Raw genomic sequence first — 10,255 nt, 5'->3', positions numbered from 1 at the left:
GAAACATGTATTACTGCAATAATATTATTTGGACTTGGAAAACCCCTCTAATCCTCTTCTTGGTGCTCGGCACAGGAAGGTCGACCATCTCTTTCTCGCATTGGGTCTTATGCAGAAATGAATTTCGTTGCAGTTCCACAACTGATTAAAAGCCAGTCATTCCCCATTTACCTAATCTTTCAAATGTCCAACTTTACAGGAAAAAAAGAAGCATATTACAGAGATTTTTTACAGGATCTTTTCGTCATGCCCGCCTTTTTCAAAACATGTAAGTCACTAGCTCCACCACCAAACCCCAGCAGCATTAACACCAGACCCCACTAGCTCCACCACCAGACCCCAGGAGCTTCCAACACCAGACCACACTAGCTCCACCACCATACCCCAGCAGCATCACCACCAGACCCCAGGAGCTTCCACCACCAGACCCCAGGAGCTTCCACCACCAGACCCCAGGAGCTTCCACCACCAGACCCCAGGAGCTTCCACCAGACCCCAGCAGCATAACCACCAGACCCCACTAGCTCCACCACCAGACCCCAGCAGCATTACCACCAGACCCCATCCACCACCAGACCCTACTAGCTCCACCACCAGACCCCAGCAGCATTACCACCAGACCCCATCCACCACAAGACCCCACTAGCTCCACCACCAGACCACAGCAGCATCACCACCAGACCCCATCCACCACCAGACCCTACTAGCTCCACCACCAGACCCCAGGAGCTTCCAACACCAGACCCCACTAGCTCCACCACCAGACCCCAGCAGCATCAGCACCAGACCCCAGGAGCTTCCACCACCAGACCCCAGGAGCTTCCACCACCAGACCCCAGGAGCTTCCACCACCAGACCCCAGGAGCTTCCACCACCAGACCTCAGGAGCTTCCACCACCAGACCCCAGGAGCTTCCACCACCAGACCCCAGCAGCATCAGCACCAGACCCCAGCAGCATCACCACCAGAACCCAGGAGATTCCACCACCACACCCCAGGAGCTTCCATCACCAGACCCCAGGAGCTTCCACCACCAGACCCCTCTAGCTGCACCACCAGACCCCAGCAGCATCACCACCACACCTCAGGAGCTTCCACCACCAAACCCTAACAACAACTCAACAACCTCAAAAACCCGGCTCACCTGGAGCCACCCAAAGACCCGGCTCACCGTCCGAACCCGGGGACCCGCTTTTAAGCCCCCCACCGACCGGCCACTGGAGTGAAAGAGCCAGCCCTTGGGCCTGGAGGACCAGGGCCCTGCTACCATAAACACCCAGACGCTCCTAGCACCATGGACAGCACTCTGTCAGATGCTCAAGCGCATATTGTTTTTTACTCATGTTCTGGTTTCAGGACCACAATAAAAACACAATAAAAGCTGAACAGGGTTCCATGGTGTAATGGTTAGCACTCTGGACTTTGACCCCAGGAGCTTCCACCACCAGACACCACTAGCTCCACCACCAGACGACAGCAGCATCACCACCACACCTCAGGAGCTTCCACCACCAGACACCACTAGCTCCACCACCAGACCCCAGCAGCATCACCACCAGACCCCAGCAGCATCACCACCAGACCCCAGGAGCTTCCACCACCAGACCCCAGGAATTTCCATCACCAGACCCAAGGAGCTTCCATCACCTGACCCCAGGAGCTTCCATCACCAGACCCCAGGAGCTTCCACCACCAGACCCCACTAGCTGCACCACCAGACCCCAGCAGCATCACCACCACACCTCAGGAGCTTCCACCACCAGACCCCAACAACAACTCAACAACCTCAACAACCCGGCTCACCTGGAGCCACCCAGAGACCCGGCTCACCGTCCGAACCAGAGGACCCGCTTTTAAGTCCCCTACCCCCCTCCCCCCCACTGTGTGGCGGAGTCACATCCTGGTTATACAGCAGAGTGGCGCAGCGGAAGCGTGCTGGGCCCATAACCCAGCGGTCGATGGATCGAAACCATCCTCTGCTACTTAAGAGATCCTCTCATACATGAGATGTGAGAGATTAACTGAAATCTATCCAGAGCTTTTTGGAAACCAGAAAGTGGATGTATGATCTATGAACTATGAACATACTGGCTGTTGATGCTGACTGTTGATGAAAATGCATTTAATCAAAATGAGGATGAAAATATGTCTCAACCTAATAAAGTAAAACCAACCATTTTAAAATAAAGTAAAACCAACCATTTTAAAATAAAGACTCTAAATTGTCTATTTCTGAAGATTCACACACACACACACACACATACACACAGCTGACAGGTTGTTGTCGCCGAGTGGTTAAGGCGATGGTCTAGAAATCCATTGGGGATTCCCCGCGCAGGTTCGAATCCTGCCAACAACGAGTAATGTTTGAATGTGCAAGACGACTGCCTAATTTGCAGTTATTAATCATATCCAGTACTGTCTTTCAAAAGTAATCAGTTGGCTTCCCTTGTGGTACATTTTGTATTTTCTACCCAGCATGGTAATACCGATGGATGATTTTTAATTTTACCGCACCAGGACAACTTATATGAAATCACACATTTATTTTTAACATGAATGATTTGAAGATAGGATTTTTTTTTCGTTACGCCCGCCATTTTCAAAGCATGCAAGTTTTCGTAGTGTAGTGGTTATCACGTTCGCCTAACACGCGAAAGGTCCCCTGTTCGAAACTGGGAGGAAACATGTATTACTGCAATAATATTATTTGGACTTGGAAAACCCCTCTAATCCTCTTCTTGGTGCTCGGCACAGGAAGGTCGACCATCTCTTTCTCGCATTGGGTCTTATGCAGAAATGAATTTCGTTGCAGTTCCACAACTGATTAAAAGCCAGTCATTCCCCATTTACCTAATCTTTCAAATGTCCAACTTTACAGGAAAAAAAGAAACATATTACAGAGATTTTTTACAGGATCTTTTCGTCATGCCCGCCTTTTTCAAAACATGTAAGTCACTAGCTCCACCACCAAACCCCAGCAGCATTAACACCAGACCCCACTAGCTCCACCACCAGACCCCAGGAGCTTCCAACACCAGACCCCACTAGCTCCACCACCATACCCCAGCAGCATCACCACCAGACCCCAGGAGCTTCCACCACCAGACCTCAGGAGCTTCCACCACCAGACCCCAGGAGCTTCCACCAGACCCCAGCAGCATCACCACCAGACCCCACTAGCTCCACCACCAGACCCCAGCAGCATTACCACCAGACCCCATCCACCACCAGACCCTACTAGCTCCACCACCAGACCCCAGCAGCATTACCACCAGACCCCATCCACCACAAGACCCCACTAGCTCCACCACCAGACCCCAGCAGCATCACCACCAGACACCATCCACCACCAGACCCTACTAGCTCCACCACCAGACCCCAGGAGCTTCCAACACCAGACCCCACTAGCTCCACCACCGGAACCCAGCAGCATCAGCACCAGACCCCAGGAGCTTCCACCACCAGACCCCAGGAGCTTCCACCACCAGACCCCAGGAGCTTCCACCACCAGACCCCAGGAGCTTCCACCACCAGACCTCAGGAGCTTCCACCACCAGACCCCAGGAGCTTCCACCACCAGACCCCAGCAGCATCAGCACCAGACCCCAGCAGCATCACCACCAGAACCCAGGAGCTTCCACCACCACACCCCAGGAGCTTCCATCACCAGACCCCAGGAGCTTCCACCACCAGACCCCTCTAGCTGCACCACCAGACCCCAGCAGCATCACCACCACACCTCAGGAGCTTCCACCACCAAACCCTAACAACAACTCAACAACCTCAAAAACCCGGCTCACCTGGAGCCACCCAAAGACCCGGCTCACCGTCCGAACCCGGGGACCCGCTTTTAAGCCCCCCACCGACCGGCCACTGGAGTGAAAGAGCCAGCCCTTGGGCCTGGAGGACCAGGGCCCTGGTACCATAAACACCCAGACGCTCCTAGCACCATGGACAGCACTCTGTCAGATGCTCAAGCGCATATTGTTTTTTACTCATGTTCTGGTTTCAGGACCACAATAAAAACACAATAAAAGCTGAACAGGGTTCCATGGTGTAATGGTTAGCACTCTGGACTTTGACCCCAGGAGCTTCCACCACCAGACACCACTAGCTCCACCACCAGACGACAGCAGCATCACCACCACACCTCAGGAGCTTCCACCACCAGACACCACTAGCTCCACCACCAGACCCCAGCAGCATCACCACCAGACCCCAGCAGCATCACCACCAGACCCCAGGAGCTTCCACCACCAGACCCCAGGAATTTCCATCACCAGACCCAAGGAGCTTCCATCACCTGACCCCAGGAGCTTCCATCACCAGACCCCAGGAGCTTCCACCACCAGACCCCACTAGCTGCACCACCAGACCCCAGCAGCATCACCACCACACCTCAGGAGCTTCCACCACCAGACCCCAACAACAACTCAACAACCTCAACAACCCGGCTCACCTGGAGCCACCCAGAGACCCGGCTCACCGTCCGAACCAGGGGACCCGCTTTTAAGTCCCCTACCCCCCTCCCCATCACTGTGTGGCGGAGTCATATCCTGGTTATACAGCAGAGTGGCGCAGCGGAAGCGTGCTGGGCCCATAACCCAGAGGTCGATGGATCGAAACCATCCTCTGCTACTTAAGAGATCCTCTCATACATGAGATGTGAGAGATTAACTGAAATCTATCCAGAGCTTTTTGGAAACAAGAAAGTGGATGTATGATCTATGAACATACTGCACTGACTGTTGATGAAAATGCATTTAATCAAAATGAGGATGAAAATATGTCTCAACCTAATAAAGTAAAACCAACCATTTTAAAATAAAGTAAAACCAACCATTTTAAAATAAAGACTCTAAATTGTCTATTTCTGAAGATTCACACACACACACACACACACACACACACACACACACACACACACACACACACACACACACACACACACACACACACACACACACACACACACACACACACACACACACACACACACACACACACACACGCGGCTGACAGGTTTTTGTGGCCGAGTGGTTAAGGCGATGGACTAGAAATCCATTGGGGATTCCCCGCGCAGGTTCGAATCCTGCCAACAACGAGTAATGTTTGAATGTGCAAGACGACTGCCTAATTTGCAGTTATTAATCATATCCAGTACTGTCTTTCAAAAGTAATCAGTTGGCTTCCCTTGTGGTACATTTTGTATTTTCTACCCAGCATGGTAATACCGATGGATGATTTTTAATTTTACCGCACCAGGACAACTTATATTAAATCACACATTTATTTCTAACATGAATGATTTGAAGATAGGATTGTTTTTTCGTTACGCCCGCCATTTTCAAAGCATGCAAGTTTCTGTAGTGTAGTGGTTATCACGTTCGCCTAACACGCGAAAGGCCCCCTGTTCGAAACTGGGCAGAAACATGTATTACTGCAATAATATTATTTGGACTTGGAAAACCCCTCTAATCCTCTTCTTGGTGCTCGGCACAGGAAGGTCGACCATCTCTTTCTCGCATTGGGTCTTATGCAGAAATGAATTTCGTTGCAGTTCCACAACTGATTAAAAGCCAGTCATTCCCCATTTACCTAATCTTTCAAATGTCCAACTTTACAGGAAAAAAAGAAGCATATTACAGAGATTTTTTACAGGATCTTTTCGTCATGCCCGCCTTTTTCAAAACATGTAAGTCACTAGCTCCACCACCAAACCCCAGCAGCATTAACACCAGACCCCACTAGCTCCACCACCAGACCCCAGGAGCTTCCAACACCAGACCACACTAGCTCCACCACCATACCCCAGCAGCATCACCACCAGACCCCAGGAGCTTCCACCACCAGACCCCAGGAGCTTCCACCACCAGACCCCAGGAGCTTCCACCACCAGACCCCAGGAGCTTCCACCAGACCCCAGCAGCATAACCACCAGACCCCACTAGCTCCACCACCAGACCCCAGCAGCATTACCACCAGACCCCATCCACCACCAGACCCTACTAGCTCCACCACCAGACCCCAGCAGCATTACCACCAGACCCCATCCACCACAAGACCCCACTAGCTCCACCACCAGACCACAGCAGCATCACCACCAGACCCCATCCACCACCAGACCCTACTAGCTCCACCACCAGACCCCAGGAGCTTCCAACACCAGACCCCACTAGCTCCACCACCAGACCCCAGCAGCATCAGCACCAGACCCCAGGAGCTTCCACCACCAGACCCCAGGAGCTTCCACCACCAGACCCCAGGAGCTTCCACCACCAGACCCCAGGAGCTTCCACCACCAGACCTCAGGAGCTTCCACCACCAGACCCCAGGAGCTTCCACCACCAGACCCCAGCAGCATCAGCACCAGACCCCAGCAGCATCACCACCAGAACCCAGGAGATTCCACCACCACACCCCAGGAGCTTCCATCACCAGACCCCAGGAGCTTCCACCACCAGACCCCTCTAGCTGCACCACCAGACCCCAGCAGCATCACCACCACACCTCAGGAGCTTCCACCACCAAACCCTAACAACAACTCAACAACCTCAAAAACCCGGCTCACCTGGAGCCACCCAAAGACCCGGCTCACCGTCCGAACCCGGGGACCCGCTTTTAAGCCCCCCACCGACCGGCCACTGGAGTGAAAGAGCCAGCCCTTGGGCCTGGAGGACCAGGGCCCTGCTACCATAAACACCCAGACGCTCCTAGCACCATGGACAGCACTCTGTCAGATGCTCAAGCGCATATTGTTTTTTACTCATGTTCTGGTTTCAGGACCACAATAAAAACACAATAAAAGCTGAACAGGGTTCCATGGTGTAATGGTTAGCACTCTGGACTTTGACCCCAGGAGCTTCCACCACCAGACACCACTAGCTCCACCACCAGACGACAGCAGCATCACCACCACACCTCAGGAGCTTCCACCACCAGACACCACTAGCTCCACCACCAGACCCCAGCAGCATCACCACCAGACCCCAGCAGCATCACCACCAGACCCCAGGAGCTTCCACCACCAGACCCCAGGAATTTCCATCACCAGACCCAAGGAGCTTCCATCACCTGACCCCAGGAGCTTCCATCACCAGACCCCAGGAGCTTCCACCACCAGACCCCACTAGCTGCACCACCAGACCCCAGCAGCATCACCACCACACCTCAGGAGCTTCCACCACCAGACCCCAACAACAACTCAACAACCTCAACAACCCGGCTCACCTGGAGCCACCCAGAGACCCGGCTCACCGTCCGAACCAGGGGACCCGCTTTTAAGTCCCCTACCCCCCTCCCCCCCACTGTGTGGCGGAGTCACATCCTGGTTATACAGCAGAGTGGCGCAGCGGAAGCGTGCTGGGCCCATAACCCAGCGGTCGATGGATCGAAACCATCCTCTGCTACTTAAGAGATCCTCTCATACATGAGATGTGAGAGATTAACTGAAATCTATCCAGAGCTTTTTGGAAACAAGAAAGTGGATGTATGATCTATGAACTATGAACATACTGGCTGTTGATGCTGACTGTTGATGAAAATGCATTTAATCAAAATGAGGATGAAAATATGTCTCAACCTAATAAAGTAAAACCAACCATTTTAAAATAAAGTAAAACCAACCATTTTAAAATAAAGACTCTAAATTGTCTATTTCTGAAGATTCACACACACACACACACACATACACACAGCTGACAGGTTGTTGTCGCCGAGTGGTTAAGGCGATGGACTAGAAATCCATTGGGGATTCCCCGCGCAGGTTCGAATCCTGCCAACAACGAGTAATGTTTGAATGTGCAAGACGACTGCCTAATTTGCAGTTATTAATCATATCCAGTACTGTCTTTCAAAAGTAATCAGTTGGCTTCCCTTGTGGTACATTTTGTATTTTCTACCCAGCATGGTAATACCGATGGATGATTTTTAATTTTACCGCACCAGGACAACTTATATGAAATCACACATTTATTTTTAACATGAATGATTTGAAGATAGGATTTTTTTTCTCGTTACGCCCGCCATTTTCAAAGCATGCAAGTTTTCGTAGTGTAGTGGTTATCACGTTCGCCTAACACGCGAAAGGTCCCCTGTTCGAAACTGGGAGGAAACATGTATTACTGCAATAATATTATTTGGACTTGGAAAACCCCTCTAATCCTCTTCTTGGTGCTCGGCACAGGAAGGTCGACCATCTCTTTCTCGCATTGGGTCTTATGCAGAAATGAATTTCGTTGCAGTTCCACAACTGATTAAAAGCCAGTCATTCCCCATTTACCTAATCTTTCAAATGTCCAACTTTACAGGAAAAAAAGAAACATATTACAGAGATTTTTTACAGGATCTTTTCGTCATGCCCGCCTTTTTCAAAACATGTAAGTCACTAGCTCCACCACCAAACCCCAGCAGCATTAACACCAGACCCCACTAGCTCCACCACCAGACCCCAGGAGCTTCCAACACCAGACCCCACTAGCTCCACCACCATACCCCAGCAGCATCACCACCAGACCCCAGGAGCTTCCACCACCAGACCTCAGGAGCTTCCACCACCAGACCCCAGGAGCTTCCACCAGACCCCAGCAGCATCACCACCAGACCCCACTAGCTCCACCACCAGACCCCAGCAGCATTACCACCAGACCCCATCCACCACCAGACCCTACTAGCTCCACCACCAGACCCCAGCAGCATTACCACCAGACCCCATCCACCACAAGACCCCACTAGCTCCACCACCAGACCCCAGCAGCATCACCACCAGACACCATCCACCACCAGACCCTACTAGCTCCACCACCAGACCCCAGGAGCTTCCAACACCAGACCCCACTAGCTCCACCACCGGACCCCAGCAGCATCAGCACCAGACCCCAGGAGCTTCCACCACCAGACCCCAGGAGCTTCCACCACCAGACCCCAGGAGCTTCCACCACCAGACCCCAGGAGCTTCCACCACCAGACCTCAGGAGCTTCCACCACCAGACCCCAGGAGCTTCCACCACCAGACCCCAGCAGCATCAGCACCAGACCCCAGCAGCATCACCACCAGAACCCAGGAGCTTCCACCACCACACCCCAGGAGCTTCCATCACCAGACCCCAGGAGCTTCCACCACCAGACCCCTCTAGCTGCACCACCAGACCCCAGCAGCATCACCACCACACCTCAGGAGCTTCCACCACCAAACCCTAACAACAACTCAACAACCTCAAAAACCCGGCTCACCTGGAGCCACCCAAAGACCCGGCTCACCGTCCGAACCCGGGGACCCGCTTTTAAGCCCCCCACCGACCGGCCACTGGAGTGAAAGAGCCAGCCCTTGGGCCTGGAGGACCAGGGCCCTGGTACCATAAACACCCAGACGCTCCTAGCACCATGGACAGCACTCTGTCAGATGCTCAAGCGCATATTGTTTTTTACTCATGTTCTGGTTTCAGGACCACAATAAAAACACAATAAAAGCTGAACAGGGTTCCATGGTGTAATGGTTAGCACTCTGGACTTTGACCCCAGGAGCTTCCACCACCAGACACCACTAGCTCCACCACCAGACGACAGCAGCATCACCACCACACCTCAGGAGCTTCCACCACCAGACACCACTAGCTCCACCACCAGACCCCAGCAGCATCACCACCAGACCCCAGCAGCATCACCACCAGACCCCAGGAGCTTCCACCACCAGACCCCAGGAATTTCCATCACCAGACCCAAGGAGCTTCCATCACCTGACCCCAGGAGCTTCCATCACCAGACCCCAGGAGCTTCCACCACCAGACCCCACTAGCTGCACCACCAGACCCCAGCAGCATCACCACCACACCTCAGGAGCTTCCACCACCAGACCCCAACAACAACTCAACAACCTCAACAACCCGGCTCACCTGGAGCCACCCAGAGACCCGGCTCACCGTCCGAACCAGGGGACCCGCTTTTAAGTCCCCTACCCCCCTCCCCATCACTGTGTGGCGGAGTCATATCCTGGTTATACAGCAGAGTGGCGCAGCGGAAGCGTGCTGGGCCCATAACCCAGAGGTCGATGGATCGAAACCATCCTCTGCTACTTAAGAGATCCTCTCATACATGAGATGTGAGAGATTAACTGAAATCTATCCAGAGCTTTTTGGAAACAAGAAAGTGGATGTATGATCTATGAACATACTGCACTGACTGTTGATGAAAATGCATTTAATCAAAATGAGGATGAAAATATGTCTCAACCTAATAAAGTAAAACCAACCATTTT

General features: G+C 52.6%; 2 non-coding genes across 2 annotated transcripts; both read left to right on the top strand.

Moving 5' to 3' along the window:
* The first annotated feature begins 5,363 nt into the window (after positions 1–5,363).
* On the top strand, positions 5,364–5,436 carry trnav-aac (transfer RNA valine (anticodon AAC)). The gene has a single exon. It is a non-coding gene; the product is annotated as a tRNA-Val (tRNA).
* Positions 5,437–7,707: 2,271 nt separating this feature from the next.
* On the top strand, positions 7,708–7,789 carry trnas-aga (transfer RNA serine (anticodon AGA)). Its single transcript has one exon. It is a non-coding gene; the product is annotated as a tRNA-Ser (tRNA).
* The last annotated feature ends 2,466 nt before the right edge of the window (positions 7,790–10,255 follow it).

Source organism: Cololabis saira, unplaced genomic scaffold (genome assembly GCF_033807715.1).
Source record: "Cololabis saira isolate AMF1-May2022 unplaced genomic scaffold, fColSai1.1 scf031, whole genome shotgun sequence".
Classification (NCBI taxonomy): domain Eukaryota; kingdom Metazoa; phylum Chordata; class Actinopteri; order Beloniformes; family Belonidae; genus Cololabis; species Cololabis saira.
This window is presented reverse-complemented; position numbering and strand designations above follow the sequence as displayed.